General features: G+C 40.4%; 1 pseudogene; it reads left to right on the forward strand.

Annotated features, from left to right (window-relative positions):
* Positions 1-5,324: 5,324 nt before the first annotated feature.
* LOC140518436 (ATP synthase F(0) complex subunit C2, mitochondrial pseudogene) lies at positions 5,325-5,750 on the forward strand (annotated as a pseudogene).
* The last annotated feature ends 4,794 nt before the right edge of the window (positions 5,751-10,544 follow it).

Genomic DNA, 10,544 nt, shown 5'->3' on the forward strand with positions numbered 1-10,544 from the left:
TTACTACCTCAGAGATGGGGATGGAGGGAGGAATAGAATTTGGTCTTTAAAGTTAAAAAATAAATGTCAAAAATTTTTTACATGTAATTGGGGAAAAATAAAATACTATTTAAAACTTAAAAAAAAAAGATTACCTTCCCCTCACTATTTGAAAAATACCATATTCATGTGTATACACACATGATATGTCCTATAGTCCTTCACATTTGAAGACAGTGCTATCAAGAGTTATCACCATCTTTTCCTAAGTATCCATGTTGTCAGGGAATTTCTCAAGAGACCTGAGGTTAAGGGACTGGTGGCTCAGTGGATAGAGCACTGGGCCTGGAGTCAGAAAGACCTAAATTCAAATCCAACCTCAGACACTTTCTAGCTTTGTGACCCTGGGCAAGCTACTTAACCTCAGAATGCCTAACAAAATGGATCCACTAGAGAAGGAAATGGTAAACCACTCCAATGTCTTTGACAAGAAACCCCAAATGGGGTCATGAAGGGTCAGACAGCCTGCCTAGGCAGGGAAACAAGATTAACAGGAAAGGTAGGCTTGGATAAAATATTGTAGTAGATGATTTTCTCATCAAAATTAAAAGTTTCTTAAGATTGGGGGTTATAAATTATTTTTCATGATGATATCTGGCACAGGGTTTTGCATGGAATAAATGCTCAGTAAATTGGATATGGTTTATTTCTAAGAGGGTGGAGAGAACATGAGCAAAGGCTTAGAGCATCAGAAATAAAGAACACCTACTGAAGAAACAACAAGGAGACTGACCTTCCTGCAGAAGTCGATTTGGTTTGGGGATGGAGGATGGACTAGAAATGAACTTTATGTAGGTGACTTGATAATAAGGTAATCAGAGCTCACTATTGTATAATTGAAAATGTACTTAGTCTTTTAAACTTTTGAGGTCTTTGGCAGATAGTCGACAGGCCATTTGGCACTGGGGATCTGTGAGAGCTGAAAATACATTATACTCTTGAGGCAATTTAGGAAATTTCTGGCAAGGACTTATGCAACTGGCTCCTTTCCAAAAATAATCCATTCCATATTTAAATTGGTTTCCCACAGGTGTGGATAATCAGAAGAAGGTGGCTTGCTTTTTCCTGTAATCCAGGAAAACCCAAAAAGCTCAGGCAGAGTCAACATAGGTATTTCTCCCTTTCTTCTTCCCCCTACCCTGCATAGTCTCCTGGGTATACACACAAGCAGAATATATTTGGTTACTGTTTATTGCCTACATCCTCAAAAGGATGATGAAACTAACTCAAACTTCTAAAGCACCTCAAGGTTTAGAAAACACTTTCCTCATAACAACTCTTTAAATTTGCAAGCATTATTATACCCTCATTTCACACAGGAGTACTGAAGATCGGAAAGGTTGAAATTATTTGCCCACGGCCACACAGCAGGCAAATGGTGGCTCTGGCAATGAAACCCAAGTCTCTTGATTGTCAGGCTGGGATTTTTTCCAGTGCAAGTGGCCACCTGCCAGGGACCTCTAAGCTCATCATGGTCAATAAACATTTATGTAGGATGCTACTTCCCAGGGCAGGTATGTGTTGTCTGTCATCTGTAATAGCATCATGAAGTTCACAGGAACGGAATGGGGTTTATTCACCTTATAGCCAAGATTTGATAAGGGATTCATGTTTTTAAGCAAGTAATGGAAAGACTAAAGGGGCTGGGGGTGGGGTATGGATTTTGTGCCTAATAGAGGTTAATCAATCAATCAATAACCATTTATTAAGTACCTACTATGTGCCAGACTTTGTGCTAAAGGGGAACAAAAAGACAGTCCTTACTTTCCAAAATCTAAGAGAAACAATAAACAAACCTACAAATAAGCCATGTTCAGGATAAGTAGGAAATAATTAACAGAGAAAAGGCACTAGAATTAAGAGGGGCTGGGCAGAGCTTTCTATAGAAGATAGGTTTTAAATGAGACTTAGAGGAAGCCAGGGAAGCCAGTAGTTGGAGATGAGGAAGGAGAGCATTCTAGGCTTCGGGGATAGACAGAGAAAATACCAGGAGCTGAGACACCTGGAGTGTCTTATTTGTGGAACAGCAAGGGGGCTGGTGACATTGGATCAGAGAAAATGACAGGGAGTAAGGTGTAAGAAGACTGGAAAGGTAGGACGGGATTAGGTTTGGAAATGCACTGAATGTCAAATAGAGGGTTTTAATTTAATTCTAGAGGCGATAGGGAGCCACTGGAGTTTGACTAGGAGAGTGATACGGTTGGACCCATACTTTAGGAAAATCACTGTGGTGGTTGAATGCAGCATAGGTTTGAGTAAGGAGAGACTTGAGGCAGGCAGACTCACTAGCAGGCTATTGCAATAGTTCAGGCATAAATTGCACCAAACTGGTAGCAGTGTCCATGGAAAAAAGGGAGCATACATGAGAGCCGTTGTGAAGGTGAAATCAACAGATGTTGGTAACAGATAATATATGGGGGTGAGAAATAGTGAGGAATTGAGGAAGATACTGAGATTGTGAGCCTGATAGACTGGGAGGATTTAACAGGAAATACAGGAGGCCAAAAGGATTCAGGAGGAAAGATGAATTCTATTTTGGCCATGTTATTTTAAGATGTCTATTGGACATCTAGTAGGTTAGCCCTAAAGACGTGATCCCTATTTCAAAAGGTGCTGTGGGGATCAAGGTAGAAAAGGGGAAGGTTTAATGGAAAATTACGGTGCTTTAAAGAACAACAATGCAGAATAAAAGGAAAAGAGGAAAGGCTTATATGAAGTGTTGCAAAGCAAGATCAGCAGAATCAGAACAAGAATTGTATTGACTACAACTAGAAGAATTAACTAAAAAAATTCAAGGCCAAACACAGTGTTATAGATTGAGAGCAGGAAGGGACCTTAAAGATCATCTAATCAATCATCTACTCCAATCCCCTAATTTCACAGATGAGGACCCAAGGACCCAGGAGGATAAATGACTTACTGAAGATCATACAAGTAGTAAGTAGCAGAAATCAGATTCAAATCCCTGGGCTCTAACACCCATTCTGGGATTTTTTTCTAGTGATTCTCACTACCTCTTGCTAATGGAACTTTAAAAACACACAGATGACTTTGGAAGTAGATCCATAAGATGTTTATATGTGTATGTGATGGGTGTGTGTGTGTGTGTGTGTGTGTGTGTGTGTGTGTGTGTATGGTATATACATAGATATAGACATATACGTGTATGTATGATATATATGTGTGTGTATCTCTATATCTGTCTGTCTGTCTGTCTATCTGTCTATCTATCTATCTATCTATCTATCTATCTATCTATCTATCTATCTATCTATCTACATATATTGGGCTTTTAGGTGACAGTAGATAAAATACCTGGCCTGGAATCAGAAAGACTCATCTTCCTAAGTTCAAATCTGATCTCAGACACTTACTCAGTATGGGATCCTGGACAAGTCACTTAACCCTGTTTGCCTCAGTTTCTTCAACTGTAAAATGAGCTGGAGAAGGAAATGGCAAACCACTCCAGTATCTTTGTCACAAAAACTCCAAATGGAGTCACAAAGAGTCAGACATGACTGAAAACCAACATACACACATACATATATGTGTACACATATGTATATATTCATCCTGTTTACTAGTAAGTATGAATTATTTTGGTCAAAATGCGTAGGTTCAAATTCAAAAGACAAACTTACCCACCTCCTTACAGAAAGATGATGGACTCAAAGTGAAAAATAAGATATGTATTTTTGGATGTTGTCAATATAGAAATCTGGTTTTGTATGACTTTGTGTTTATTAAAATTGTATTATGTTTTCTTTTTCTTTTCCTTTCCTCATGTGGGGAAATGGTAGAAAGGAAATATGGGCTAATGATAGGGTTGCCAAAAAAAAAGGAAAAAATGATGAGTATTAAAGTACTTTTTAAAAATGCACAGAAGGGAATGGAAGGAAATATAGACAGACAGTAAAGCTTAGAAATTACACACTGAATATATTCTATATTTTAAAAAGAAAAACCAGTAGGATATAATAGAGGTATGTAGTTTTCACATATGATCTTTTTCTGTTCTGCTTTGTATATGGATATATGAATTTTATTTGATGTTTATTAAGTTAAAAAAATTAAATACCCCCCTTTCAAAAATATTTGGTATGGAGAGTGTCTTTGTGTTTCTGCTTTTTTAAAAAGAATAATCTCTTTAGAGTCAATGGAATTATTGGCATTGTCTTCCCTGCACAAGGACCACTCTGAACAAAACAGTCAAAGTGTCTGTCTTCTCCAGGTGCTCTTGCCCCCCAGTCTCTTGGCTTGGCCCCCACTCTGCGTTCCATCCAGATCTTTTGATCTCTTCATTCCTTTTTTTAATCAGAACTTATCTGCCCTATACCCTGTTCCAAGAAAAAAAAACCTGCTCAGTGCCAATAAACTAATCCTTGCTAATGTAAAAAGTTACTACCTCTCAGGGGAGAGGTTTGCATTTTAAAAGTGATAAGGGCTAAAATTTCAAGCTCTGTTGGAGGAGATACTTACGGGTAGAAAGGTCTTTTTGACACATTTTAAATTATACCATGCCACTATTTTGTCTTCATCTACCCCATATACTTTTTAAGTGCTACTACAGACAAAGCATTAAACTAGGTGCTGGTAAAAATACAAAGTTTAGATCATACAAGAGTTCCTTTCTCACAGAACTTAGAGTCTGGAAAAAGTAGCACAAACACAGACAGTGCTAACTGCATGTAGACTTGGCTCTGTTTCTACACTATTATACTTCAGGATTATAGAATTCAGAGCTGGAAAGGACCTTAGAGATCGTTTATCTATCCAGTTCCCTTGTGTTGTAAAATAGGAAACTGAGACCGAGAGACTTGCCCAGTCTCCCAGACCTTACAGAGAAATGATTCAAATCCAGGTCTGCTTAACTCCAAATCCAGTGCTTACTACATCAAGCTGTCTCTCCTGCCTCAATGCAAAGGTAGTAGATTGTGTTTACTAATATCTGTGAAGGCCAAGAAGGGGAGGGAAGAATCCAAGAATGTTAGGATCTCAGAATTTTCACCTATTTATGTTAGATAGGACACCTAGGGGGTGATCTGGCCTGTTTCCTTGCCTCTAGAAATGATCAGACCTAATAACGCCTAAACCTTCCTATTTTCAAATAGACTTTCCACAATTCACTCTACTAATTTCCAGGCTCTGGGGTTAGGAAATTATCTTTCCTGGGCGTATTAGAGAGGAAGGTTCATAACCATGCAGCATGGTACGTTAGAAGGACTGGCTCTTGGTCTCCTCTACTCTGCTGGCAACTCTTCAGCTTTGTCCCTCACCCCTTGAGAATGAATGCCTGTGCCAAGTTCATCTCTACCCCTGCCCTTATGAGCTGCAGCTCTCAGCTGCTGAGTAGACCGTTTTATGCACTGGTGCTAAAACAGCCAGAGGTTCAGACAGATGAGAACTTCAGCTTTTTGGCAGCATCAGGTCCTTTGACCTCACTTGCCCCCAGATGTGGATTCCCAACTAGTGCCACCTCAAGGGACATTGACACAGCAGCCAAATTCATTGGGGCTGGGGTTGCCACTGTAGGGGTGGCCAGCTCTGGAGCTGGTATTGGGACTGTGATTGGAAGTCTCATCATTGGTTATGTAAGGAACCCCTCCCTGAAGCAGCAGCTCTTTTTCTATGCCATCCTGGGCTTTACCCTATCTGAGGCCATGGGGCTATTTTGCCTGATGGTGGTCCTCCTCATCCTCTTTGCCATGTGATGGATCCATTTGTATCCCTCAACATTTCTGAATGTTTCTCCTCATCCTCCTGGTCCCTTCCATGTCTCTCCCAGCCTGTGTACACCCCCTGTCCATCTTACCAGGTGATCCTGGGGAAAGCCACTGGTTAAGGGTTTGACAAAGGAAAGACAAATCGATATTGTATTAACAAGTTGAAAGAAAAAGATTGCTGGATTTAAAATCAAGAGAGTCTTAAGAATTACTAGCTGTGGAACCATGGACAAATCACTTTTTATCTCTGAGCTTCAGTTTCTTAATCTGTAAAATGGGAATAATTATAGTGTCTACCTCCTGGGGTTGGTATGAGGATCAAATAAAGATAAAAGGAAAGCATTTTGCAAACCTTTAAGCACCACATAAATGTCAGTTAATGTCAGCTGTTATATTTAATGTTTTTTGAGAAATCACAGATTTTGTTGTTTTTTTTCTGTATGAAAGCTGATGAGTCAGTCTTACTAAGAACATTCATCAACCACTTTTATGCACTAGCTTCTTTGGTGATTATACATTATGTTATCTACAAAAAAAAATACATTTCTGCATCATAAGGTGGTGGGCTGTTTGTAAGTGGGCAAAGTATGTTAAAAAGATAAGACTCGGATGAGTTTCCAAGTCTGAATGCAGATGGACCCTGCCTTAAGAATACCAGATACTATAGAAATCTGGTCATGAATGAAAGAAATAAAAAACCTTCAAGAAAGGCTTGCTCTGTGCCACGCATTGTACCTAAGTAGTGGGGATACAAATGTAAAAACAAAGATAGTTCCTGCCCTCAAGAAGTTTATATTCTTTAGAAGAAGACAGATTGCTTTATATTGTTGTTGTTTCCAAGAGAACCAGTGAAGTCAGAAGGACCTTTTGACTTGCAAGTGACTTGGGTTTAAGTGAGGGAGAGCTGTGCAAGGTCATCAGCCTCATTCCTTCCTCCAGTTATCAGAATCCAGTGGCAAGACATGGGTTAGGAAGGTTCTTTCTGCCCCAATCTAGCTGTGTGATTTGGGGTAGGTCATATGCCCTCTCTGAGCCTCACTTTCTTCATCTAAAACAAGGTGGTTCAAACTACAAGGTCTCCAAGGTCACTTCTAGTGCAGGTCTTCTATGGAGTTTGTTGTTGTTTGTTCTTCATTCTCGAAGAGGACCATGACATCAGGGAAGTGATGCCATGACATGCAAGTGAATTGGATTTAAGTGAGGCAGGGCTATGCAAAGTCAACAGCCTCACAGTGGCCAAATATAGATCAGGATGACTGGAGATGGTCCAGGATACTTTGGCCTTTTTAAGCTAAGGTCTTTCCTAGGTCTCAGTTTGTCTGAGGCAACACCTATTCAGCTAGGTAAGAATTGAGGCAAAAAAGGAGGAGACAAACTACATAGGGAAATGGTAAGAATGATAAGGGAGAATCACAGATGTGTTAAGTGTAGTCATAGGGAAGCAGGTAGGCATATCTCATCCAGGAACAAAGGTAGAGTTGATTTGATCATTCATGGTTCTAGAACTTATGAGATGGTAAAGAGCTAAGGCAAGGCAGTCGAAGGGGCTTTAGAGAAGATATTGAGGTATAGAGGTAGGGTGTATAGTGAAACATAGTTGGAGAAACAGTCACCAAGCAGGAGAGCAGGGCCAGATAGAATAAAAGAGGAAGGGAAGAAGTTTCAATATAATACAGAGATATATTTTGTCTTATAAATATTGTCTTATCAAAAAATTCGCCATAGCCCTTTTAAAAATAGCCTGGTCCACTAGTGCATCTAAAATAGTTTCATTTTTAAAAAAAATTTCTTTTCTCTCATTTGGTTCCTGCTCTGATATTTTACTGTGGTGTGGAGATGACCCTAAGGTCTTGAAGGCCATGTGAGGAAACTTTGTGGCAGGTCCTGGCAGACTGAAAAGGCTTTGATCTCAGGCTCAGTGATGGACTGACTGCCTGTCAGTTGTAGAAAAGCTGACTTAGCTGAGTTCAAAGAGGCTCATCTCCAACTTTACTACAGCACCATGAATCATTGAATCAATCCCATACATCAACAAGCATTATTAAGCACTTATTTACCACCAGTGCCAAGAGCAGCACCAGACCCTAAAAAGTGGAACCACTTCTGCCCTCAAAGAGGTCTGTTAAGGAGATTCAATTCATATCAGGAAATGATCGCCAAGGAAGAGAACTTTGGTCTGGGTTAGAAGTTTTTTGTTTTTGGTCCCAAGATCACTTTACATTCTTAAAATTATTGAAGACTTCACCTCCAATGAACTTTTGTTTATGTGGGCTATATCTATTGACTTGTGTGGTATTAAAATGGGAATGTCTTTGTATCATGATGAAAATGGTTTTGACCATGGGGAAATTCACTGGTCACAGTTTGAGCATTGTTGAGCTAGGCAGTTGTCTGGGTTGTGAGTGAAGCCTGAAGGCAAGAGATCTTCATATTCTTTGATTACTTTTCCTTGGGCAAGAGGTGAAAAGGGAGGTGGAGGTAGGGAAGGAAGATTTCACAGAGCTTGGGGTAGGTGGCTGACTAGATCCTGGTGTCCTGATGATTGCCTGGAGTGAATAGGTCTTGGTCTGGGAGACTGGGACCAGTTAGATATTGAGGACTGGGGTTAAGACTGACTCACTCACCCTTCACTCTGCCCTGGGGTGCCTTGCATAACTGAGTGAATTAACTTCCTCACCCATAGGCACATACTTCTCACTAGAGGCAGGATTTGTAGAACATAGATGTTCCTTATGAGAGAGGCTCCTCTTCCTCCTTTCACATAGGGTATCACACCCTTCTCTGTGGCTACTCGGACCTAAAAAATCTAAATTTTGACCATTGAAGATATGGCAAGATATCTTGGGGTTTATGAGCTAGATTTCTTTCTTAAGGACCATGCCTTAAACCCAAATCACTCTGGCTCTCACTAATTGGCCCAAATTGTTTGAGCCCTGACAGCTCAGAGTGAATGTAAATAACAATTGTTTATATTTTGGCCAGAAACCCTCAGGTCTTCCCTTCCTAGATAATTTTTTTTCCCACTAGGTAAAGGAGACCACTCTTTGCCTCTTTTCTTATCTAGCCTAAATCACTGAATGGGAATTGCCTTGGTCAAACTGAGACCTGAGAAAGACCTTAGCTTAAAAAGACCAAGGTCTCCCACTGCATCTGGGGTCATCTCCAGTTTTCCTGGTCTATATCTTAGCACTGGATCCAGATGGCTGTGGAGGAGAAAGTGAGACTAATGACTTTGCATAGCCCTGCCTCAGTTAAATCCAATTCACTTGCATGTCCCAGAATCACCTTCCTGATGTCATGATCCTCTTCAAGAACAAAAGACAAACAAGGCAGCATCATCTAAAATAGCAAGATGCTTGTGCTGGCCAGTCACCAGTGTCCTGATGGATAGACAGCAACTCTAAAAGACCATCTGTCACTGAGGTGTCACTAACCAAATATGCTCAAAAGATAGCCCATTACCTTCCTTCCCCAAACTCACCTCTCTTCCAAACTTTTCTATTACTGTCAAGGGTACCTTCCAGTCACCCAGCTTTATAACCTCAGCATCTTCTTCAGCTTTTCACTTTCACTCCCTCTCCAAATATCCAGTTCAGTTGTGTCTGACGCTTCTTGACCCCATTTGGGGTTTTCTTGGCAAAGATATTGGAGTGGTTTGCCATTTCTTTCTCCAGTTCATTTTACACATGAAGAAACTGTGGCAAACAGGGTTCAGTGACTTGCCCAGGGTCACACAACTAGTAAGTGACTAAGGCAAGATTTGAACTCAGGAAGATGAGTCTTTCTGACTCCGGACCTGGTACTCTATCTACTGAGCAACCTAGCTGCTCTCTCCAAGTACCAAGTCAGTGGTCAAATCCTGTTTTCACCTTCTTTTGTATCCCCAATACTTTGCAAAGAGTACATATAATGAGGACTTAACAAACATTCATTGGTCAATTGATCAATCTACCAAATTTATAGAGTTGTTGAGATCTGGGTCAGTGAATGGCTCCCTCTTAGTAATGAAAGAGCTCCTTGAAGTCAATAAGTACTTATTTCCTTATTTTTCAAGAACACAGTTACTGTTGTAAAGCAAGGCAAGCCTGCAATTTACAAAGGCTTTAAAAGCATTCTGTGAGCTGAAAGACATCTGTCACCTTAATAAAGGAAAGTGATAAAAACTTCTTTCCCTTCTTAATTGGCTCATAATATTGACCTGCCACAGTATGGGCCCAAAGCGTTGGGCTTAAGCCTCTGCTGCTCCAGTTAAGTATGTGTGAATGCAGTGCTTGCTCAGGTATTGATTTATTTTATATACCTGTTTGGCTATGAGTGTGAAGAGCTCCTGCCCTTTGTAGAATTCAATAGAGTCAGGCAGATTTCAGCACAGCTCACGTCAGAATATAACAGGTTGGTACAGATATCAACGGCTAGCTTGGTAGGAGTTCCAGAGGGAGTCTTGGCCTTGAACATCCTTGTGAGGAGTTAGACATAAAGGGATCTGGGAAACATATAGAAAGCAGAAGGTAAGAGAAGCTGGACAAAGAAGTCAGCCCAAATCTACGCTTGTAAAACAGAAAGCATTCTTTCTTTGCTGCTTCTTTCTCTTTGCCTTTCAGTATAGCTATCATCAGCCTCCCTCACAACTAGCTTGGGCAAGATGAATTTGTATTATCACCCCAGGCTTAGAAAAGCTATACCCTGGAGCCCTGGTTCTTAAATTATTTCCCAGAGTTCCCTTTCCCACTGTGTGCATGTCTGTCCCCCACTATGCTGAGAGGAAGTTTATGTTAGCCCTTA

Source organism: Notamacropus eugenii, chromosome 1 (genome assembly GCF_028372415.1).
Source record: "Notamacropus eugenii isolate mMacEug1 chromosome 1, mMacEug1.pri_v2, whole genome shotgun sequence".
Taxonomy (NCBI): Eukaryota; Metazoa; Chordata; class Mammalia; order Diprotodontia; family Macropodidae; genus Notamacropus; species Notamacropus eugenii.